General features: G+C 46.5%; 1 pseudogene; it reads right to left on the bottom strand.

Annotated features, from left to right (window-relative positions):
• Nucleotides 1-13,942: 13,942 nt before the first annotated feature.
• On the bottom strand, nt 13,943-14,140 carry LOC148773797 (small vasohibin-binding protein pseudogene; annotated as a pseudogene).
• Between the last annotated feature and the right edge of the window lie 10,924 nt (nt 14,141-25,064).

Raw genomic sequence — 25,064 nt, 5'->3', positions numbered from 1 at the left:
TATTGACTACTCCAAAGCCTTTGACTGTGTGGATCAAAAAAGTGTAAAAAATTCTTCAAGAGATGGGAGTACCAGATCACCTGACCTGCTTCCTGAGAAATCTGTATGAAGGTCAAGAAGCAACAGTTACAATTGGACATGGAACAACAGACTTGTTACAAATTGGGAAAGGAGTACATCAAGGATGTATGTTGTCACCTTGCTTATTTGACTTATATGCAGAGGACATCATGAGAAATGTCGGACTGGATGAAGCACAAGCTGGAATTAAGATTTCCAGATTAAACAGCCATAACCTCAGATACACAGATGACACCACATTTATGGGAGAAAGCAAAGAAGAACTAAAGAGCCTCTTGATGAAATTGAATGAGGATAGTGAAAAAGTTGCTTAAAACTCAACATTCAGAAAATTAAAATCATGGCATCTGGTCCCATCACTTCATGGCAACTAGATGGAGAAACAATGGAAAAAGTGAGAGATTTTATTTTGTGGGACTCCAAAACACTTCAGATGATGACTGCAGCCATGAAATTAAAACACATTTGCTTCTTGGAAGAAAAGCTGTGCCCGATATAGACAGCATATTAAAAAGCAGAGACATTACTTTGCCAACAAAAGTCCGTCTAGTCAAAGCTATGGTTTTTCCAGTAGTCATGTATGGATATGAGAGATGGACTATAAAGAAAGCTGAGCTGTGAAGAATTGATGCTTTTGGACTGTGGTGTGGAGAAGAGTTTTGAGAGTCCCTTGGACTGCAAGAAGATCCAATGAGTCAATCCTAAAGAAAATCAGTCCTGAATTTTCATTGGACGGACTACCGCTGACACTGAAACTCCAATATTTTGGTCACCTGATGCAAATAACTGACTCATTGGGAAATACCCTGATGCTGGGAAAGGTTGAAGGCACAAGGAGAAGGTGATAACAGAGGACAAGATGTTTGGATGGCATCACTGACTCGATGGACATGTATTTGAGCAAGTTTCAGGAGTTGGTGATGGACAGGGAGGCCTGGCGCACTGCAGTCCAGGGGGTCACAACGAGTTAGACATGACTGAGCTACTGAACTGAACTGATATTAATTTTCTGGTATGGAATTCCAATTGAGCTAATTCAAATCCTGAAAGATGATGCTGTGAAAGTGCTGCACTCAATATGCCAGCATTTTTGGAAAACTCAGCAGTGGCCACAGGACTGGAGAAGGTCAGTCTTCATTCCAATCCCAAAGAAAGGCAATGCCAAAGAATGCTCAAACTACAGCACAATTGCACTCATCTCACACGCTAGTAAAGTCATGCTCAAAATTCTCCAAGCCAGGCTTCAGCAATATGTGAACCGTGAACTTCCAGATGTTCAAGCAGGTTTTAGAAAAGGCAGAGGCATCAGAGATCAAATTGCCAACATCCACTGGGTCATGGAGAAAGCAAGAGCCTTCCAGAAAATCATATATTTCTGCTTCATTGACTATGCCAAAGCCTTTGACTGTGTGGATCACAATAAACTGTGGAACATTCTGAAAGAGATGGGAATACGAGACCACCTGACCTGCCTCTTGAGAAACCTGTATGCAGGTCAGGAAGCAACAGTTAGAACTGGACATGGAACAACAGACTGGTTCCAAATAGCAAAAGGTGTGTGTCAAGGTTGTATATTGTTACCCTGATTATTTAACTTCTATGCAGAGTATATAATGAAGAACGCTGGGCTGGAAGAAGCACAAGCTGGAATCAAGATTGCTGAGAGAAATATCAATAACCTCAGATATGCAGATGACTCTACCCTTATGGCAGAAAGTGAAGAAGAGCTAAAAAGCTTCTTGATGAAAGTGAATGAGGAGAGTGAAAAGTTTGGCTTGAAGCTCGACATTCAGAAAACAAAGATCATGGCATCTTCATGGGAAATAGATGGAGAATCAGTGGAAACAGTATCAGACTTTATTTTTGGGGGGCTCCAAAATCACTGCGGATGCTGATTGCAGCCATGAAATTAAAAGACGCTTACTCCTTGGAAGGAAAGTTATGACCAGCCTAGATAGCATATTAAAAAGCAGAGACATTACTTTGCCCACCAAGGACCGTCTAGTCAAGGCTATGGTTTTACCCGTGGTCATGTGTGGATGTGAGAGTTGGACTGTGAAGAAAGCTGATCACCGAAGAATTGATGCTTTTGAACTGTGGTGTTGGAGAAGACTCTTGAGAGTCCCTTGGACTGCAAGGAGATCCAACCAGTCCATTCTAGGGGCGATTAATCCTGGGTATTCTTTGGAAGGACTGATGCTGAAATTCCAATACTTTGGCCACCTCATGCGAAGAATTGACTCACTGGAAAAGACTCTGATGCTGGGAGGGATTGGGGGCGGGAGGAGACAGCGCCAACAGAGAATGAGATGGATGGATGGCATCACCAACTCGATGGACATGAGTTTGAGTGAACTCCGGGAGTTGGTGATAGACAGGGAGGCCTGGCGTGCTGTGATTCATGGGGTTGCAAAGAGTCGGACACGACTGAGTGACTGAACTGAACTAATACAATTTTATACATTACAAAATGATGACCAAGATATGTCTAGTAACCATTCATCACCATCCATGTTATTACAGTATCATGGATTCTATTTCCTTGTCTGTACATTACATCCCCACGACATTTGTTTTACAATTTGAATTCAGTTCATCTCAATCTTTCTCACACTTTGCACTCATACCCTCACACCTCCCCTCTCTGGCAACTGCCAGCATGTTCTTGGGATATTTGAGTCCATTTCTGTTATGCATTTTCTTGCTTTATTTTCTAGTTTCTACATACAAGTGATATTATAAGATATTTCTCTTTCACTTCCATATCTCTCTTAGCAGGGTACCTTTTAGGTCCATTCATGTTGTTGTAAGGCAGCATTTTTTGTGTGTATTAATCATATACCATTATGTGTGTATGTATGTACATATATTATTGTAAACTTCTTTATCCACTTGCCAATCAATGGACATGTTGGTGGTTCCCTGTCTTGGCTATTGTCAGCAAAGTGTTTGGTCCCAATTTTTAATTGGGTTTTTGGAGGTTATGTTGTGTGTGTTCTTTGTCTATTTTGGATATGAACCTGTTTTCAGATACACTTTTGCAAATATTTTCTCACGTTCAGTAGACTGCCTTTTCATTTTGTGAGTTGTTTCCTTTGCCATTGGAAAGCTTTTCAGTTGGATAGAGTCCCATTGGTTTGTTCCCCTTGCTTTGGTGGACAGATTCAGAAAATATTGCTAAGACTGATGTCAAAGCACGTACTGCCTATGTTTTCTTCTAGGAGTTTAATGGCTTCAGGCCTTACATTGAAGTATTTGATTCATCATGAGGTTGCTTTTGTAGATGGTATGAGAAAGGATTCCAGTGTGATTCTTGTGCATGTGGCTGTGCGGTTTTCCCAACACCATTCCCTGAAGAGGCTCTCTTTTCCCCATTGTGTAGTCCTGTAATAGAACAGGATGAGCACAGCCCCTAGCAAGTGCCATTGCTGGGCCTCATTACTCTGCACCCTGTTACTGAGCAACAGGTGCTCAGCCATTACTGGGTCCTTCAGTGGTCCCCACCCACAACCAACCGTCAATGGGTGACCATTAGTTCTCCTGCTCAGCTATCCATGAGTGCTGCAGTGGGCCCTGCCCACTGGTAACTGTCAGTGAGGGACCATTGTGGAAGTGATGCAGTCAAGGTTTGGTAGTGTGGTGGTCATTAGGAGAGTGAAGTAAGAGGCAGATTCAGGCCTTCTGCTGGAGGCCCTCCAGCTTTCCCTGCCTTGGGCCAGAAGATAAGCTGGAAGGCTCAGATGAGCTGGAGGGAACAGATTGGGGCTTTTAGTAATTTTAGGATTCTTAGGGCATGATCCCGGAGAAGGCAATGGCAAGCCACTCCAGTATTCTTGCCTAGAAAATCCCATGGATGGAGGAGCCTGGTAGGCTGCAGTCCGTGGGGTCGGTAAGGGTCGGACACGACTGAGCTACTTCACTTTCACTTTTCACTTTCACACATTGGAGAAGGAAATGGCAACCCACTCCAGTGTTCTTGCCTGGAGAATCCCAGAGATGGGGGAGCCTGGTGGGCTTCCATCTATGGGGTCACACAGATTCGGACATGACTGAAGCGACTCAGCAGCAGCAGCAAGGCATGAGCCACCCATGTCTTTGTATGAATCTGTAGTAGACCTTTCTCTGTTCTGTTAATAAGAAGTTAGACATAAACAAAGAAGGGAGGCCTGGCAGAAAGGGATGCAAGCTGATCCAGGAGAGCTAATGGACATGCTAGAAAATAAGCACAGAAACTTTTCAACTCCTGCATATCCGCCCTAGGCACAGTGGATACAAAATGACCAGTAACCTCAGGTAGTTAGGCAGTTAGGAATCCATTAAGGGCTCATGAATTTTCTCTAATTATAACAAATGGAATTATGGGAAGACACAAACAAGACAGCTTGCTGTTATGTAACTTTAATTCTTGATCGACTTTCAGCATATGCCCATTTGCATTTCCTTTCATTGAGTGGTGGTGGGTGTAAGCCCTCCTTCAAACCAGGCGTAGACAAAAGGAGGAACCTGGAAGTATAGAAGGGGGAAGCCAAGAGCAATCGATAGGAAGGTTGAGGAGGACTCCTATGGGAGTGTCAGACTAATAAAAGATCTGTCTGCTTGAGTTGAGATGAGCTGTAACCTATCTGTTTTTCCACTCCTTTTGGTCCATCACTCCAAACTTTTGTTGTGATGAGACAAGAACTGAGGAAGAGAAATAAATCGACTTGACAGTTCCAAATTCTAATGTTTAGTATTGATGGGCCTCACTGTGTGTCCGGCTGTAATAGTTTTGGTAACAGGGTCACCTCCTTTGTCTTGAATTGACTATATATGCATATGCTTATTTCTGGGCTCTTAATTTTGTCCCGTGGATCTATGTGTATATCTTTTGTTCTCATATCATATCGTCTTGATTATTCTAGATTTTCAGTGTATTTTTGAAATCAAGGAGGGCTTCCCCGGTGGCTCAGATGGTGAAGAATCTGCCTGAAATGAAGGAGACCTGGGTTTGATTCCTGGGTCAGGAAGATCTGCTGGAGAAGGGAATGGCAACCCACTCCACTATTCCTCCTGTTAGACTATGTTGAATAAAATTGGTGAGTATGGTCAGCATTAGTTAGGTGTAAGGTTAACTGGGCCTCTTCCCCTTCCTCCCTCTCCATCTCTTGGAGGCTTCCAGGAAGGACGTGACTAGTCCAAGATTACACATGGCTCAAGGAGTTGAACTGGGCCATTATTTCTCTACTCCCCCAGTCCTGCGCATAGTTTTGTGTACTGTGTACCTTCTTTGACCAGTTGTCCATTTAGCGCTTTCCTAATCTTAACGGGGTTGTGTCAGAGTTCTTTGTATAATTTGAGACAAAACCTTTATTAGATATGTTTGCAAGTTTTTTTTTCCCCCCAGTTTTGTGTGTCTGTTGATTTTCACACAGTAAAAGTCTTTAATTTTATAAAGTGCACTGAATCCCTTGTATTTCTTTCTGGATTGTTTTGTGTGTGTGTGTGTTAAAACTACAAAGCTTGCGATCTACTTGACCAAACCCAAGCTCATGTCAATTTTGTGTTATGTTTTTCTCTATAATTTTGAATAATTTTGCATTTGAAATTTGTCTATGAATGTTTTTGAGAGAATTTTGTGTAAGTTGTAAACTTTGCGTCTACATTTATTTCATTCCATATGGTTTCCAAATCATTATTCTTCACCTGTTTTTAGAAAAGTTATGGGATATTGTCTTCATTTGAGTTTAAATTTCCAGTTTAACAGACTCAGCAGTTCTGACAGCAGGGGCCACTGTGCCCAGTGACCTGTGAGGGAGGCCTGGGTGGCACTTTCCGTATTGACCACAGGGTGACCCTCTACCCGCATCGCTGACACCCGCAGGCGTATTCCCTGCAGCCCCGGCTCAGCCCAGCTGAGGGGAGCTGTATCTCCTCAGGCAGCGCAGGGTTTTGGCTGGGACTCCCTGGTCAGCTTCTCTACTCACTGGAGCTCAGTCTCCTTGGAACTCGATGGGTTTTCAGCTTCAGGAGAACACGGGGCAGCCTCCATACTGATGGGAGCTGGGTTTCCTGATGACCCAGGCGACGTCGAGAAGAAAAAGTGAGAAAAAGTTTGGAGAAAGTTCCTGTGTGCAAATGACTGCTGTTTTCAGACAATCCAGAAGGGCTTGGTGTGGAAAGCTGTGGTTTTAATCAGTTTTATGTGCAGTGTAGACGGTGTCCAGGACCCGTCTTTGGATGTGGTGTCCAGTTTTCCCAGCACGGTTTATTGCTGGGGCTTTCCTTCACCTTGGTGAGTCCTTGGCCCCTTTGCTATAGATAAGGTACCCATACGTGTGAGCTGAATGCTGGGCGCTCTGTCCTGTTTCTCTGGGCCATGTGCCTGTTCTTGTGCTAATTTCGCACAGTTTGGGTGCTTATAGCTTCACCAGATGTAGTGTGGAGTCAGGGAGGGAGATGCCTGCAGCCTGCTGTCCTTTCTCAAGGTTGTCTTGGCTTTTGGGGTCCTTTGTGGTTCACACAAATATGAGGAGGATTTGCTCCATTTCTCTGAAAAATACAGTTGGAATTTTAGGAGCGCTTGCATTCACTGGGTGCCTTGGGTAGAACGGACATTTTAGCAATAGTTATTCTTCTGTTCCATGAGCACAGGTATCTTTCCAGTGATTTATGTCTTCAATTTATTCATCATTGTCATTCAATTTATTCATCATTGTCATCAAGTTTTCAGTGTACAGGTCTTTGACATCCTGTGTTAAATTTATTCTTTGATATTTTGTTCTTTTTGACGTAGCTGTAAGTACAGTTTTTCCTTTCAGATGGTTCATTGTTATTGTTTTTGTTGTTGTTGTTCAGTCGCTCAGTCATGTCTCTGTGACACCATGAACTGCAGCACAATAGGCTTCCCTGTCAATCACCAACTCCCAGAGCTTGCTCAAACTCATGTCCATCAAGTTGGTGATACCATCCAACCATCTTATCCTCCGTTGCCCCCTTCTCCTCCTGCCTTCAATCTTTCCCAGCATCAGGGTCTTTTCCAACAAGTCAGTTCTTTGCATCAGGTGGCCAAAGTATTGGAGCTTCAGCATCAGTTCTTCCAGTGGATATTCAGTGTTGATTTCCTTTAGAATTGACTGGTTTGGTCTCCTTGTCATCCAAAGGAATCTCAAGAGTCTTCTTCAGCACCACATTTCAAAGAAATGCATTTGATTTGTGTGTATTATTGTTTAGAAATGCAATTGATTTGTGTGTATTGATTTTGCATCTTTACTGAATTCATTATTTCTAATAGTTTTTTGGTGAAATGATGTGGATAATTAGAATTTAAAATCCCAGTTTCTGCCTCATTAAGGTCATCCACAACAGGGAAGAAAGGGAAGTCCTTTATATTGGGAAGCCCTAATACAGTCTTCTCACAATGCCTCTAAAGTCCATGTGGACTTTGGATGAACTGCATCTGGGTAAGGCTTGGTCTCTATGTGGAAGTTTGATGTTTTCTCTGTTTTTCTGGCATGGTTTTGACATGATGTTTTGAAAAGTAATTTATTTTCCAATAATTTCAAATGTACAGACAACCTTTTTACATGAAAGCAAGTCTTGTATCTTGATTAGATATATTCCTAAATATTAATGTCAACATTTAAAAATGGAATTATTTTCATAAGTTCATTTTCAGATTATTTATTGCTGCTGCTGCTAAGTCACTTCAGTCGTGTCCGAATCTGTGTGACCCCATAGACGGAAGCCCACCAGGCTCCCCCATCCCTGGGATTCTCCAGGCAAGAACACTGGAGTGGGTTGCCATTTCCTTCTCCAATGCATGAAAGTGAAAAGTGAAAGTGAAGTCGCTCAGTCATGTCCGAGTCTGTGTGACCCCATGCACTGCAGCCTACCACGCTCCTCCATCCATGGGATTTTCCAAGCAAGAGTACTGGAGTGGGTTGCCATTGCCTTCTCCGTATTTATTGCTACTGTATATGTATAAGATAGGTTTTCATAAATTGCTATTTTGCCCTATAACTTTGCTGACTCAGTTGACTAGTCAAATAATTTTTGTTGTTATAGGAAGTTTTATATGTAAGATGGTGTTGTGATCTGTGTTCTGTGAGTAGACATGGTTGTAATTTTTCCATTCACACATGGATGCCTTTTCTTTCTTTCCTCAGAACTCTGAGTACAACTTCCAGTATCCTACTAAGTAACAGGTGTAAAAGCGAGCTTCCTGGTCTTGTTCCTGATTTCTGAGTAAATCTTAGTTTTTTGCATTGAACACAAAGTTTGCTCTGGCTTTGTATACTACTCTCATACTGAACAAATTTCCTTTAATTCCTACTTTTTTGAGTGTTTGTATCATGAGATAGCACTGGACTTTGATTATAGCTTCTTCAGTAACTGAAATGATCATGTGTTTCTACTTCACAGCTTATAGTGGTTCAATGCATTGCTTGGTTTTAATATGTGGAACAACCTGGCATTTCTGGTGTAGAAATGGTACTTATGGCACCATCCATTCAATGTTCTGTTGGTTTCATGTTGCTCTAATTGTGTGGAGAATTCTTGCATTCATATTTATATGGTATACTGGTATAGTTTTCATTTTTATGATGTACTTGTGTGATTTGATTAGATTTGGCTTGGTGTTGGTGGTTTGGAGGGTTAATATTAGGGCTGGGACTTATGTTCAGGCTAGGTTATAGGTTATGGTTTATGGTTGCTGTTATGTGATGCCCCATGTTGCACACCAGACCACCCACCTCTGCCTTCCCCATCCTACCAGCTTTTGCCTGGCCCTCCAGAGACTACTCACTCCCCAGAGGGCAGGGGTGGTCCCCAATTGGCCTCTCTCCTGCCACAGCCTATTCATCCACCCTCCTTGAGTCAGGACACTGCTTCCTTCATGAGGCTCCTGGATTCTGGCCTTGGAGGCCCCACCTCCCCCCACGTCCCCATGAGTTGCGTCGACCACCAGGATTTGTCATCTCTAAAGGCCCCAGGAAGATAGACTCCCCGGGACTTCAGAATGGGGCTTTGTGTGCAGATGGGCCACCGCAGAGCTGTCCAGGTTGAGATGAGGTCAGTGACTTGTGTGGGGTGGGGGTGGGGGGGTGGGTGCAGTTCTCATGGGGGAGAAGGCAAGGTTAGGGCAGAGACAGAGATGGATAGGTGAGACCTGGAACTGACTGACCACAGAACCAACAGGAGGAGCCGGCCCCCAACACCTGGATCTCGGGCTCCAGGCCTAAGAGTTAGTGTTCCCTGTTACACCTCCCACATGCCCCACACACCCATCTGATGACAAGGCCACAGGAATCCCAAACCTGGCCTGGGTGGGGCAGGGTAATGTGCTTGGGAAACCCAGGGCCATCACTAGCTGCCTTCCCCCTGGATGTCAACCCCCTTCCAGGAGGAGGGACTCGTGATCCAGGACCCCTGGCCCAGTCTTCCCTGTGGTATGGCTACCAATGCCTCCCCCATTCACTGGGCACCTCAGGCCTGAGAAAGATGCCATAGTGATGTAGTGACCACGGCAAGTGCCTGCAGTCCACTCCCATCCCACCTCCTGACCTGAGTGTGGCCATCTGAGAAGTGACCCACGAACTCCCCAACCCAGGCGCCCCATTTCACAGGGTAGGTCCTTGTGCCTCATTCTTGGAGGAGGGTGTCGAGAGAGCAGTGGTGACTGAAGCCTTTGAATCTATGGGCCAGAGAGGCCCTCCATGAGAGCCCAGGCACAGCTGCACCAGGAAGGATCCATCCCTCCCCTCCTGTAACCCACATAGTGAGGATAAAGCCCCAGGGACCCCCAGGAAGAGACATGACCCACAGTGGACTAGATCACCCACAGGCTGGGGACTGAGTGTCCACCTCATTCCCTCAGAGAGAGAATGCTGTCTTCACCAGGGCCACCAGACTGGCCTGTGTCCCCAGAAACATCCAGCCTCAAGGAACCATCCAGACAACAATCCCCTTCCAGGGGCCCCGTGTTTGTAGACCTTGCCTTCAGGAATGGGGGCTGGCTTGAGAGAGGGTGGACATGCTCCAGTGTCAGGCACTCACTGACTGTCCCGACTGTCCCCCTGCCCCCCCATCCCTCTCCTGCTCCCCGTGGCCTCACCCCCTCATTTGGAAACCCTCCTCTCTAGGCTCCAGGCACCCACACTTCCCACCTGAACCCCATCTCTCCAGTTCAGTTTGACCTTTTCTGTGCCAGGTAAAGAAGAGAGTGGACACCTCACATCAGTGTTTTCAGCAGTGTGAATGGGCTTCCCTGGTCTTCCTGGCTGGGGTCTAGCTGGACACTGGGTGGTTTCCAGGGATGTGGGGCTCGACACTGCCCAACAGGGACCACCTCCGACACTTGCGCCTCCACACCCCTCATCCAGCCTTGGAGATGACCCAGGACTCTCCCTCGACTCCCCTTCCTGCCCACAGTTGGTCAGTGTCCTCATTCATGTGCTAACAGGTGAGGGTTGCCTCCAAATGCTCCTAAATCCTTCACCCCAACACCCTCCTCGTGGTCAGCCCTGTGTCCTGTTGGGATACTCCACCCTTACCAGGTCCCTACTGAATGGCAAGAGCGAACGTCAGGCCTTCTGCATGCACTGCTGTGCACCCTGCTGTATACACCGGCATGACCCTGCCCCAGGACTTGGGAAATTCAGCCCCACGGGAGATGTGGGTTGAGATGACTGACCACAGGGTCAGTCAGTCAGTCAGTTCAGTTGCTCAGTTGTGTCCGATTCTTTGCAACCCCATGGACTGCAGCACACCAGGCCTCCCTGTCCATCACAAACATCCAGAGTTTACTCAAACTCATGTCCATTGAGTCGATGATGCCTTCCAACCATCTCATCCTCTGAGGTCCCCTTCTACTCCTGCCTTCAGCCTTTGTCAGCATCAGGGTCTTCTAAATGAGAAAGTTCTTCTCATCAGGTGGCCAAAGTATTGAAGCTTCAGCTTTAACATCAGTCCTTCCAATGAATTTTCAGGACTTATTTCCTTTAGGATGGACTGGTTAGATCTCCTTGCAGTCCAAGGGACTCTCAAGAGTCTTCTCTAACACCAGAGTTCAAACCATGAATTCTCTGGCGCTCAGATTTCTTTCTTTTTCTTCTTCTTTTTTTTTTTTTTTTACATTATATATATGTTTGTTCAACCTTCTCATTTTATTTTTTAAATTTATTTATTTTAATTGGAGGCTAATTACTTTACAGTATTGTATTGGTTTTGCCATACATTGACATGGATCCGCCCCAGGTGAACATGTGTTCCCCATCTTAAACCTCCCTCCCACCTCCCTCCCCATATCATCCCTCTGGGTCATCCCATTGCACCAGGCCCAAGCATCCTGTATCATGCATCGAACCTGGACTGGCGACTCGTTTCACATATGATAATATATATATATTTCAATGCCATTCTCCCAAATCATCCCACCCTCACCCTATCACATAGAGTCCAAACGACTGTTCTATACATCTGTGTCTCTTTTGCTGTCTTGTATATAGGGTTATCGTTACCATCTTTCTAAATTCCATATATATGTGTTAGTATACTGTATTGGTATTTTTCTTACTCGCTTACTTCACTATGTATAATAGGCTCCAGTTTCATCCACCTCATTAGAACTGATTCAAATGTATTCTTTTTAATTGCTGAGTAATACTCCATTGTGTATATGTACCACAGCTTTCTTATCCATTCGTCTGCAGATGGACATCTAGGTTGCTTCCATGTCCTGGCTAGTATAAACAGTGCTGCTGTGAACATTGGAGTGCATGTGTCTCTTTCAATTCTTGTTTCCTCAGTGTGTATGCCCAGGAGTGCGTTTGCTGGGTCGTATGGCAGTTCTCTTTCCAGTTTTTTAAAGAATCTCCACACTGTTCTCCATAGTGGTTGTACTAGTTTGCATTCCCATCAACAGTGTAAGAGGGTTCCCTTTTCTCCACACCCTTTCCAGCATTTATTGCATGTAGATTTTTGGATAGCAGCCATTCTGACTGGCGTGAAATGGTACCTCTTGGTGGTTTTGATTTGCATTTCTCAGATTATGAGTGATGTTGAGCATCTTTTCATGTGTTTGTTAGCCATCTGTATGTCTTCTTTGGAGAAATGTCTGTTGAGTTCTTTGGCCCATTTTTTGATTGGGTCATTTACTTTTCTGGAATTGAGCTGCAGGAGTTGCTTGTATGTTTTTGAGATTAATTTTTTGTCAGTTGCTTCATTTGCTATTGTTTTCTCCCATTCTGAAGGCTGTCTTTTCACCTTGCTTATAGTTTCCTTTGCTGTGCAGAAGTTTTTGATTTTAATTAGGTCCCATTAGTTTATTTTTGCTTTTATTTCCAATATTCTGGGAAGTGGGTCCTGGAGAATCCTGCTGTGATTTATTTCGGAGAGTGTTTTGCCTATGTTCTCCTCTAGGAGTTTTATAGTTTCTGGTCTTACGTTTAGATCTTTAAACCATTTTGAGTTTATTTTTGTGTATGGTATTAGGGAGTGTTCTAGTTTCATTCTTTTACAAGTGGTTGACTGGTTTTTCCAGCACCACTTGTTAAAGAGATTATAGTCCAACTCTCACATCCATACATGACTAATGGAAAAACCACAGCTTTGACTAGATGGACTTCTGTTGTCAAAGTAATGTCTCTGCTTTTTAATATGCAGTCTAGTTCAGTCATAACTTTTCTTCCAAGGGGCAAGCGTTTTTTAATTTCATGGCTGCATTTACCATCTACAGTGATTTTGGGCACCAAGAAAATAAAGTCTCTCACTGCTTCCACTGTTTCCCCATCTATTTTCCATGATGTGATGATACCAGATACCATGATCTTAGTTTTCTGAATATTGAGCTTTAAGCCAACTTTTTCATGAACTTTTTCATTACGAGGCTCTGTAGTTCCTCTTCGCTTACTGCCATAAGGGTGGATGTCTGCTATTGGCTCACAGGCATGGGCAGCCAAGTTCTCACTCCTGGGACCCTTTTTAACCCAGCCTGCCGTGACATGGCTTTGTTCCCACCCTGTTGTCCCTCTGTTGGCCTCACTCTGTGAGCAGAGTAGGGCAGTGTAGTCAGTGGTGACAGGCTGAGACACATGGGCACTGGCTGACCCATTTACACCCACGCTGACTACTCAGAATGAGCAATGCACCAGGGCCTGTGTGGTGTGGGGTTACCTACACACCGAGAGACCAGGCCTCTGTTCCTGGCTCCAGAGGTCACCTTGAGTCTTACAGGAGTGTCCTTTTCCTTGGACCTCGCTCCAGGCTGGTCTGTGCTGATGGCATGGTGCATGGTAGCTTTTCCTGTGTTCCCCACTGGGGCTGGATGCCGAGATCAGGCATGTGGTGGCCCCATGCTGCTGTGACAGAGCCCAGTAAACCCTGCACCCTGGGACTCAGGTGGTCTTCCGGGCTGCCACAGCCGAGGAGACTGGACCCTGCTCCTCACCTCTGTCCTCGCTGATTTTACTCTGCATCCTTCACCATAACTAACCCCAAGTATAATAGCTTCAGGGACTTCTGGGAGCCTCTGAGAAAAGCGCTTGGGGTGAGGGGAGGTCTTGGGGCCCGTCAACCAGAGGGGCAAGAGACCTCGGATGGATGTTAGCTGAGTATGTACGACCTCCCAGGAATGAAGCATTCTAGCCACAGTGCATCACTAAGAGGCCTACTCCCTCAGTTCCCAGGCCTGGTCCCTGCTCATGAGAAATTCCCTTCGGTAGGTCCTGGTGCCGAGGTGCTAATTGATTAAGTTTTAGGAATAACATAAACGCCTTCTTGTCTAGTTGTGTAAAGCTCCAAATGGGACGTCTTAACTCGAGACTGGTTACACACTCAAAAACCAAGCCTCCAGTGCCCCATGTTCTCTGGATACAGGGCTGGCTCACTCTCCAGGAGGCTGCGTCTGTTCACAGAAGCCACCAAGCTGCTCCCGAGACACCCCAGTCCTGTCACAGATCTTGAGGGCACAGACCCCTGCTGTTTGCTTCCGCTCCTGCTGGGCTGACTTCTGCTTGGTCTTCTCCACTCTGCTGGTAGGCTCTTTAACTCTGGGTTTTTCTTTACATGCAGGTAGATCCATGACTTGTCTTCTGTAGACTTCTTTGTGAGCACTGACCTGGATAGGACAGAAGCAGGTTGATCTGCAGGCCTGGAGTCCAGGCTTGCCACTGCCCTGTCTTCTTCATGCCCAAGTTCTCACCCCTACCAGCAAGTTTCTTCAGGGCCAATGGGATGGGGGGGTCTCCATGGCAGGCACAGGGGTCCACGACTGGATGAGGGTTTCCACAGCAGGACTGGAGGGTCTGTGGGGGGGTGGGTGAGGGGGGCAGGCTGGAGGCCACAGGGCAGGCAGGAAGGCTCCCAGTATTCAGGCGGGTGCACACATCTTGGCCATAGGCCCACACACCACACACCATGATATCCGAGAAGGTGCAGTGGTGCAAGGACCAGTCCAACCCGTGCAGGTACCTGACCACTGAGTGGTCAGTGTAAAGTATGCACAGGGAGCCCTGGCCATGCTCCCACATACAGTGTGGCCACTAGAATGACCAGGATGTCAGCCAGCAGGGCCCCCCTGCTGTAACTAAGTTACAGTTACAAATGAAAGATGCCTCCATGCAGGAAGACAGAACATCACCAACCTGAGTGCTGTCCTGAGGAAGGCAGGCTGGCATCTAGGAACTGGGTGCTAGAATGGGGTAAATGGGGGGGGGGTGCTCCAAAACACTATGCCCATGTCATGAGCCCAGGATCTGTGAATGGAACCTTATTTAAAAGTAGGTCTTTGCAAGTATAATTGGTTACGAATCTGGGGATTAGGTCATCCTGGATCAGGGTGGCCCTAAATTGATGACAGCATCCTTCTGAGAGACACAGATGCAAAGGAGACACAAGGTGAAGACAGAGGCAGAGATGGGAGAGATTTGCTCATGAGCCCAGGGACACCTGGAGCCCCAGAAATGTGAAGATGAAGGAAGGACACTTCCCTGGAGCTTCTGGAGGAAGTATGGCATTGGTCTCCAAGACTGAGAGAGGATAGGCTTCTGTTGTTCGCAGCCTCTGTGTGTGGTCATTTGCCACTGCTGCCCAAGGAAGCTTATGCAGCTGGTGGGAAGCTCTCTGTCCTGATGTAAAGCCTCCTTCCCATTGGGGCAGCCCTCTGCACCTATGCTGTTTGCACCAACCATGAGGTTCACGCTGAGTCCTGGTTCTCCTTCAGGGCACTGGAATTTTGTAGGGTGAGGGAAGACACCAACACGTGACCAGACCCAAGTCAAGTGCCAAGTCTCTAGTGAGCTTCCCTGGGGGGACGGGGGTGGGGGTGAATGTCAGGGTTCTGCCCTTCGTCACTAGGGGAAGAGACACCCTGGACACCCTTGAGTGAAGAGGGCATGTAGGGTCATGAGTGACCAACTCAGAGACCCTCCCACCCATGCCTCCCCACTGCACCCTGTGACCTGTCTCAGCTGTGAGCAAACCAGCCTATGCTGAGCCCTGGAGCCTCCCATCAGGTGCCGAGGTGAGGTGGCCTTGCAGACCCCACACCTTCCTTCCTTTCTGGTAGGAGGGCCACCCCTTCTCATTGACACACCAGGAGTGATTCTGAAGTTGATCAGTGAGCTCAGTTCAGTCGCTCAGTTGTGTCTGACTCTGCAACCCCATGGACTGCAGCACGCCAGGCTTTCCTGTCCATCAACAGCTCCCAAAGCTTGCTCAATTTCATGTCGATTGAGTAGGTGAAGTCATCCAACCATCTCATCCTCTGACATCCCCTTCTCCTCCTGCCTTCAGTCTTTCCCATCATCAGGGTCTTTCCCGATGAGTCAGTTCTTCACATCAGGTGGCCAAAGTATTGGAACTTAAGCTTCAGCATCATTCCTTCCAATGACTAGTCAGGACCGATTTCCTTAGGATTGACTGGATTGATCTCCTTGCAGTCCAAGAGACTCTCAAGAGTCTTCTCCAACACCAGAGTTCAAAAGCACGAATTCTTCTACATTCAACTTTCTTTATAGTCAAACTTTCACATCCATACATGACTACTGGAAAAACCAGAGCTGTAACTAGGTGTTCCTCTGGTGGCAAAGTAATGTCTCTGCTTTTTAATATGCTGTCTAGATTGGTCATCATTTTTCTTCCAAGGAACAAGCATCTTTTAATTTCATGGCTGCAGTCACCATCTGCAGTGATTTTTGGAGCCCCGAAAAATAATATGTCAAAGTTTCCACTGTTTCCCCATCTATTTGCCATGAAGTGATGGGACTGGATGCCACGATCTTAGTTTTCTGAATGTCGAGTTTTAAGCAAACTTTTTTCACTCTCCTCTTTCACTTTGATCAAGAGGCTCTTAGTTCTTTTTCACTTTCTGCCGTAAGAGTGGTGTCATCTGTGTATCTGAGGTTATTGGTATTTCTCCTGGCAAACTTGATTCCAGCTTGTGCTTCATCCAGACTGGCATTTCACATGATGTACTCTGCATATAAGTTAAATAAGCAGGGTGACATACTCCTTTCCTGACTTGGAACAAGTCTATTGTTCCCAGACTATTACCCAGAAAAGATGTCCTTTTCACCATAGGGGACTGGAATGCAAAAGTAGGAAGTCAAGAAATACCTGGAGTAACAGGCAAATTTACCCTTGGAGTACAAAATGAAGCAGGGCAAAGGCTAATAGAGCTTTGCCAAGAGAACGTACTGGTCATAGCAAACACCCTCTTCCAACAACACAAGAGAAGACTCTACACATGGACATCACCAGATGGTCAATACCGAAATCAGACTGATTATATTCTTTACAGCCAAAGATGGAGAAACTCTATAAAGTCAGCAAAAACCAGAACTGGGAACTGACTGTGGCTCAGATACTAAACTCCTTATTGCAAAATTCAGACTTAAATTGAAGAAAGTAGGGAAAATCACTAGATCATTCAGGTATGACCTAAATCAAATAGATTCAAGGGATTAGATGTGATAGACAGAGTGCCTGAATAACTATGGATGGAGGTTTGTGACATTGTACAGGAGGCAGTGATCTGTGAGTGGTTCTGGGGTTTTTCAGACAGAGCCCCTGTTGCTGTCTCCCTGCTTCCCCACAAAAGCATCCAGAGCAGGTCTGCCCTGTTACCTGAATCCCCTGCCCCCACCCAGTATCCTCAAGAAAGGTCAGGAGTTCTGTAGCAGTGTCTGCAGGCAGTCTGCACCTGGACCCACGTTCACACCTTCCCTGTAAACAGTGAGAACCTTCCCTGGCCACAGGCCCCCTGCTCACCACCTCCTTATTTGGCCATAGGCTCAGTGCAGGTGTCCAACCAACTGCCCATCTCAGTCTCCTCATTGTGTTGTCCGAGCTGCTCCAGACCTTTGGTCAAAACCCATTACCCTACCCTGAATAGGGGTTGATGCCAAAATTCTTGTCTCTCTGTGAACCCATGCCAAACAGAAATGGAGACAGAGTTTTAGAAGAATAAAAGTGGTTTTTAATCTTTGCCATGCGAAGGGGAAAACAGAGCCTGCTAGTACCTCAAGAACTGTATCCTCTGCCCTGGGAGTCAGAGGGGCTCTTATAGTTGGAGTTCCCTGTCCAGGGCATGTGATAAAGATCAAAGTAGTGAAGGTCTTATAGTCTTCTTCTTGCATTATTTCAAAACAGTCACAGTGGGTGTCAGCCAGACTGGTAATTGGGTCTGGCTGTCTGGTAATTGGGTCCATTTGTCTCTGAGTTATTGAAATGCTACAGGGGAGTGTGGGGCGGGGAAGGGGAGGTTGGTATGTACACCAGGGGCAGGATGTAATTCACGCAGAGTTAGAGGTGATAGATGCAGGAGGTAATTTACCTAGTGTCAGGGAGTGACAGGTTAGCTTTGTGAAGGACAGATCTGATTACAGACACTACAGATTAGTAACAGTTAAAACTAGGAGTGGTTAAGTCTTTCAGGTCAGTTTGTTTCTTCTCTTGCCTGTTCACTTAATTCTCCTTGTTATCCAGAGAGGAAAAAGCCTCGTTTCTATTTTTGTTGCAACAGTGTCCTTGCACACAACCCTCCAACTCCCACCTTTAGCAGGAATTAACATGAGTCTCAAAGTGACAGAGATAAGAAAGGAAGCTACAAACAAACAAAAAACAGATGGAACCAGCTGAGACCAAGATGGCAATGGATCTGACGTCCAAAAGACCCACTCTCATTGTATGTTGATTTAGCTGTATTATCACACGTACTTGTGCCCTGACTGGACATGATGGCCCCAAAAAATGATGAAAAGGAGGTGACACCCCCTCCCTCAGAAAAGTCCTGCCCCTTCCCCAGTGGACAAATGTACATGCCTCCCCAGCGTTAGCCTCACTCCTCCTCCCTTTGTCTTTACTCTTTAAAACTGAACCAGTCTGTCTAGGTAGGTGATAAGTTGATCTGTGAACTTAGTTCCCACTTCTCCATTCTTCGGCCTCTGAACAAAGCTTGTGCTGTGTCTGTTTTGGTTTTGTTATTTGCCTGCTTGAACCAGAATGGAAAACAGAAACCTTCCCCATTGAGGCAGAGTGCCCCAGCCAGGCTAGGGCCCAAACAGTGCCCATGGGACTTAATTTGGTAATGATATGAAGGGACAAATGTCTCTTCCCTGTGTGGTGGGTACAGTGCACCTACAGCCACAGCACCAGCTCTGTGGACAGCACGGCCCCTCCCCCTCGTGGTCTGGACCCTGTGCTCTCATCCCCCGCTTCCCTGACACCACCTGAAGGTTACGACTCAGTGATACTGACTGCTGGGTGTCCAGCAGGGAAGGACACAGAAGCAGCACTTGGAGTCAGATCAGACATGAATTTTCACGGGCTGTGAAGGCACTGCATATTAGCACTTTGCTTTGTCTCTAGAAAACAAATGGAGCCACTAGAAGCTGATGTGTGCTGTGGACTTGAAACCCACGTGTAGGGCACGAGCTCCACTGGACCTTGGCTCAGAAGCTTCTGATGATGATCACATCAGTGATTCCTCACCAAGTCCTCTGTGACTCCCTTGTGGGCACAGCTGGACCCATACTCCACAGGCTCCCCGACCCAGAGCCTGAAGGGCCAGTGCTGACAGGGCCTGGGGACGAGAATGGCCACTCCACCAACGCTGCTCTGTTCCTCCTCCCCAGGGACCAGGAGAGGGAATGCTAGCGGAGTACAAGGCCCAGCACAGGCCAAGCTTGATTCACCCCCTCCTGGGGACCCCCAGCCCCACCCTGCTTCCTCAGGCCCACCTCCTGCCCCTCTGCTTGCCTGCATCTCACCAGCCCACATTCCATGTGTGGATGACCCTGTACACAAGCTTCCCTGTGTGCTCTTCCCACCCACACCTGTTTCTCTGTACTGACAGCCTGCACCTTGCATGTTATGAGCAGGAAGAGAGTCAAGGGGAAAACTGGCCTGGTCCATGTGCCTCCCAGGGGCCCAGACACTAGACTCAGGGGCTGCTGGGCCTTGAGGTCCATATGCTTCCACTGCCTGCTAGAGCCTGCTCCCTCTGAGATTCAGGAAACAGGAAGACCCACCAAACCGAGCCCATCCCTGGGCTCTGCTGCACATTGGCTTGTATTTGCTCTCTGGATCTTGAAGACAGACAGTGGGAAACAAGCTGCAAGTCCCATACTGACAGTGTCCTGTGGAGTTTCCATGAGACCCCTTTCTACCAGGACCTGAGCAAATTACTAGTCAGTCCATGCCACCATCACCCCACAACCAGCCCAAGAGGCTGAGGTTCCAAGAAGCAAAGTAACCAACCCGGAAGTACAGATGTGGGGCCACAGAGTGGGGTCTGTGCCCACTGCCCACCCAGGGTAACTGCCCATTCACAGCAGGTCACACATCTGTCCCCTTCACCCCCTCCCAGGGCCAGCTCAAAGAGCCTCCTCTTAGCAGGATTCACTCACCTTCTTTTATCAGGACTTATCTCACAGTCCTGTGTAGGGAAAGAGTAAATTAGCAGAGGTGGCAGTGGTCAGGCTGTCTCAACTTATGATCTCTCACACTCAACCCGCATTTTGTAAATATATGGTTATGTAGCAGCTGAAATCACTTACAGCACCGCACATGTTTGTCATGCTTGGCCATGGGCCACTTTTGTTCTGTAAACCTGTATAAGCTCCATCTGAAAATCTCTCGCAGCCACATTATGGCTGTGTTACTACTGTGTCAACCACAAGAGAAGTGAACAGTGTCTGCTGCACTATTAGGAAAGAATAAACAAGTCTGGATTTTCTACAGTTCCTAGAGTTTTCTTCCAGCTTCCTCGCTCACACCTTGCCTACCATGGGTTCAATGAACAGTGTAAACAGCAAGAGAGTTCTGTTTCTGGGATCATCTGGAAGGCTTATCACTCTGAAGCAGGGTCAGTCTCATGTCACCAAGGCCACTTTCCCAAATCACATTCACTATCTGCTTGTCCACTCCCAGCTCAGACCAGAAAGGCCCCCTTGGCCCCAAGCCCCATGACTCTGTCTGGGTGCCCACCCCCATTCTGCCTGGTCCTTCCCTCTCACATCCCCTGGAAGGTTGCCAGTGTTGTAGCCACGCGTTCCGGGAAACAAACTCACTCAGAAGGACAATGCAGATAGTGAAGTGCAGTTTACTACACTGGCGGGCTCAAGGCAAAGTCTCCTCTTAGCCAAAGACCCCAACCAACATTTGTGAAAATCTTTTATACCCCATGTGTACGTGTCTGAACCCATCATTCCAAATTCCTTGAGACTTACATAAACCAAGGAAAATACAATCCCAATAACCCCATCATTCACGTGCTATGTGCTTATGTGCTCAAACAGTTAGCCAATAATCAATAAGCCCGAGGTTACACTCCGATAGATACAGAAAAATTTATGGCCTGTCTGGAGGAAGGGGTGATCAGTGTATGTTTTCTCTTAGGCGATGAGTAACCTAGATACGATCTTTAAGGTTCCCCTGTCTGGAGGGGATCTTATCTCTGTTATCGGTTTTATAGGCACTAAACAAAAAGTTCAGAGTCCATAGAAAAGGTGGCCGAGCATGATCAGCATGAACAGGCCTAAGATGGAGTCCAGGCCCTATGAATTCCTTCTTCACCAGGAGCTCCTGCTGCCTGGGCCAGTCCGTCTGCTTTTTCCCGGGCCTCAGTGGTGCCAAGTAGAAGAAACAAGAGGTACCCTTGGGACCTCCCTCACACAGCGCAGTGGCCAGCACCTGCCTACAGACCTCTTCACTCTGGATGGGCCCAGGCGGGGGTTCAGGAGCCCCCAGCACGTCCTGGTTCCCATCTCATCCCAGCACTGCCCACAGGGGAGTCACAGAGCTACTCTGTGCCAGCTTCACAGAGAGAACACTTATTCACACATCCCTCCCAGGAGCATGGGGTTTTCATGGGCAGGTATCCCACAGTCCATGGGTCTCACATGAGCAGGTCTCTCCCAGGGCATGGGGCCCATCTGGGCTGGCACCTCACAGGACTTAGCACCCAGGAACTGTGCCCAGAGCCCTCATTGCAGAGCACCCTCTAGTCCACTTCTTAAAGCTGATCCTGAGTGCCTTAGAGCAGGACCTGAACTAACAAGCAGCAGCTCCTGGATAGGTTTGTGACCCTGGGTTTCACTCTGTGTGGTCTCCTTCCAACAGGTCTTTTAAAGGCTTCCACAGCACCTGGGCACTGGGCCTCAGTCTCCACCTACTCCCTCCTCTGCACTGACCCATGTATTCCTCTCAAGCCAAAAGGGTCTTCTTGAAATTATCTCCCACTCATGGGCCAGATAAAATTATTAGAAAACAAGCCAGAGATGCAGCCACATGTCCATTCTGACCCTCATGACCCACACCTGTTCCTTGGACCCGGATGGCACAGCAAGTTTTCTGAAACCACAAGCCTCTGATGGACAACAAGTGACTGACCTGGGTAGCCTGATCCAGCCAGCCAGCCCTTCCCAGGTGTGACTGGTTTGAAGTCTTCATAAATAACCCCTCGAGGCAGTGAGGGTGACTGCAGCTTTCAGTTCAGTTCAGTCGCTCAGTCGTGTCCGACTCTCCGTGACCCCATGAATCACAGCACGCCAGGCCTCCCTGTCCATCACCAACTCCTGCAGTACACTCAAACTCATGTCCACAGAGTCGGTGATGCCATCCAGCCATCTCATTCTCCGTCGTCCCCTTCTCCTCCCACCCCCAACCTTTCCCAGCATCAGAGTCTTTTCCAGTGAGTCAACTCGTCGCATGAGGTGGCCAAAGTATTGGAGTTTCAGCTTTAGCATCAGTCCCTCCAATGAACATCCAGGATTGATCTCCTTTAGAATGGACTGGTTGGATCTCCTTGCAGTTTAAGGGACTCTCAAGAGTCTTCTCCAACACCACAGTTCAAAAGCATCGATTCTTCGGCGATCAGCTTTCTTCACAGTCCAACTCTCACATCCATACATGACCACGGGAAAAACCATTGCCTTGACTAGACGGACCTTGGTCGGCAAAGTAATGTCTCTGCTTTTTAATATACTATCAAGGTTGGTCATAACTTTCCTTCCAAGGAGCAAGCGTCTTTTAATTTCATGGCTGCAATCAGCATCTGCAGTGATTTTGGAGCCCAGAAAAACAAAGTCTGACACTGTTTCCATTGTTTTTCCATCTATTTCCCATGAAGTGATGGGACCAGATGCCATGATCTTTGTTTTCTGAATGTTGAGCTTCAAGCCAACCTTTTCACTCTCCTCTTTCACTTTCATCAAGAGGCTTTTGAGTTCCTCTTCAATTTCTGCCATAAGGGTAGTGTCATCTGCATATCTAAGGTTATTGATATTTCTCCCAGCAATCTTGATTCCAGCTTGTGCTTCTTCCAGCCCAGCGTTCCTCATGATGTACTCTGCATATAAGTTAAATAAGCAAGGTGACAATATACAACCTTGACGTACACCTTTTCCTATTTGGAACCAGTCTGTTGTTCCATGACCGGTTCTAACTGTTGCTTCCTGACCTGCATACAGGTTTCTCAAAAGGCAGGTCAGGTGGTCTGGGATTCCCATCTCTTTCAGAATGTTCCACAGTTTATTGTGATCCACACAGTAAAGGCTTTGGCATAGTCAATGAAGCAGAAATAGATGTTTTTCTGAAACTCTCTTGCTTTCTCCATGATCCAGCGGATGTTGGCAATTTGATCTCTGGTGCCTCTGCCTTTTCTAAAACCTGCTTGAACATCTGGGAGTTCACGGTTTACATACTGCTGAAGCCTGGCTTGGAGAATTTTGAGCATGACTTTACTAGCGTGTGAGATGAGTGCAATTGTGCGGTAGTTTGAGCATTCTTTGGCATTGCCTTTCTTTGGGATTGGAATGAAGACTGACCTCTTCCAGTCCTGTGGCCACTGCTGAGTTTTCCAAATCTGCTGGCATATTGAGTGCAGCACTTTCACAGCATCATCTTTCAAGACTTGAAATAGCTCAACTGGAATTCCATCACCTCCACTAGCTTTGTTCATAGTGATGCTTTCTAAGGCCCACTTGACTTCACATTCCAAGATGTCTGGCTCTAGGTCAGTGATCACATTTTCATGACTATCTTGGTCGTGAAGATCTTTTTTGTACAGTTCTTCTGTGTATTCCTGCCACCTCTTCTTAATATCTTCTGCTTCTGTTAGGTCCATACCATTTCTGTCCTTTATCGAGCCCATCTTTGCATGAAAAGTTCCCTTGGAATCTCTAATTTTCTTGAAGAGGTCTCTTGTTTTTCCTATTCTGTTGTTTTCCTCTATTTCTTTGCATTGATCACTGAGGAAGGCTTTCTTTTCTCTCCTTGCTATTCTTTGGAACTCTGCATTCAGATGCTTATATCTTTCCTTTTCTCCTTTGCTTTTCGCCTCTCTTCTTTTCCCAGCTATTTGTAAGGCCTCCTCAGACAGCCATTTCGCTCTTTTGCATTTCTTTTTCATGGGGATGGTCTTGGTCCCTGTCTCCTGTACAATGTCACGAACCTCCGTCCAGAGTTCATCAGGCACTCTATCAATCAGATCTAGTCCCTTAAATCTATTTCTCACTTCCACTGCATAATCATAAGGGATTTGATTGAGGTCATATCTGAATGGTCTAGTGGTTTTCCCTACTTTCTTCAAGTCTGAACTTCGCAATAAGGAGTTCATGATCTGAGCCACAGTCAGCTCCTGGTCTTGTTTTCGCTAACTGTATACAGCTTCTCCATCTTTGGTTCCAAAGAATATAATCAATCTGATTTCGGTGTTGACCATCTGGTGATGTCCATGTGTAGAGTCTTCTCTTGTGTTGTTGGAAGAGGGTGTTTGCTATGACCAGTGCATTCTCTTGACAAAACTCTATTAGCCTTTGCCCTGCTTCATTCCGTGCTCCAAGGCCAAATTTGCCAGTTACTCCAGGTGTTTCTTGACTTCCTACTTTTGCATTCCAGTCCCCTAGAATGAAAAGGACATCTTTTTTGGGTGTTAGTTCTAAAAGGTCTTGTAGGTCTTCATAGAACCGATTAACTTCGGCTTCTTCAGCAGTACTGGTTGGGGCATAGGCCTGGATTACTGTAATATTGAATGGTTTGCCTTGGAAACGAACAGAAATCATCCTGTCATTTTTAAGATTGCATCCAAGTACTGCATTTCGGACTCTTTTGTTGACCATGATGGCTACTCCATTTCTTCTAAGGGATTCCTGCCCACAGTAGTAGATATAATGGTCATCCGAGTTAAATTCACCCATTCCAGTCCATTTTAATTCACTGATTCCTAGAATGTCGACGTTCACTCTTGCCATCTCCTGTTTGACCACTTCCAATTTGCCTTGATTCATGGACCTAACATTCCAGGTTCCTATGCAATATTGCTCTTTACAGCACCGGACCTTGTTTCTATCATTGGTCACATCCACAACTGGGTATTGGTTTTGCTTTTGCTCCATCCCTTTATTCCTTCTATAGTTATTTCTCCACTGAGCTCCAGTAGCATACTGGGCACCTACCGACCTGGGGAATTCCTCATTCAGTATCCTATCATTTTGCCCTTTGTT

The sequence above is a fragment of the Moschus berezovskii genome, chromosome 26 (assembly GCF_049115385.1).
Source record: "Moschus berezovskii isolate FMDL1 chromosome 26, NW_MosBer_1.0, whole genome shotgun sequence".
Taxonomy (NCBI): Eukaryota; Metazoa; Chordata; class Mammalia; order Artiodactyla; family Moschidae; genus Moschus; species Moschus berezovskii.
Note: the sequence above shows the minus strand (reverse complement) of the source record. Positions and strands in the feature narration are given on the sequence as shown.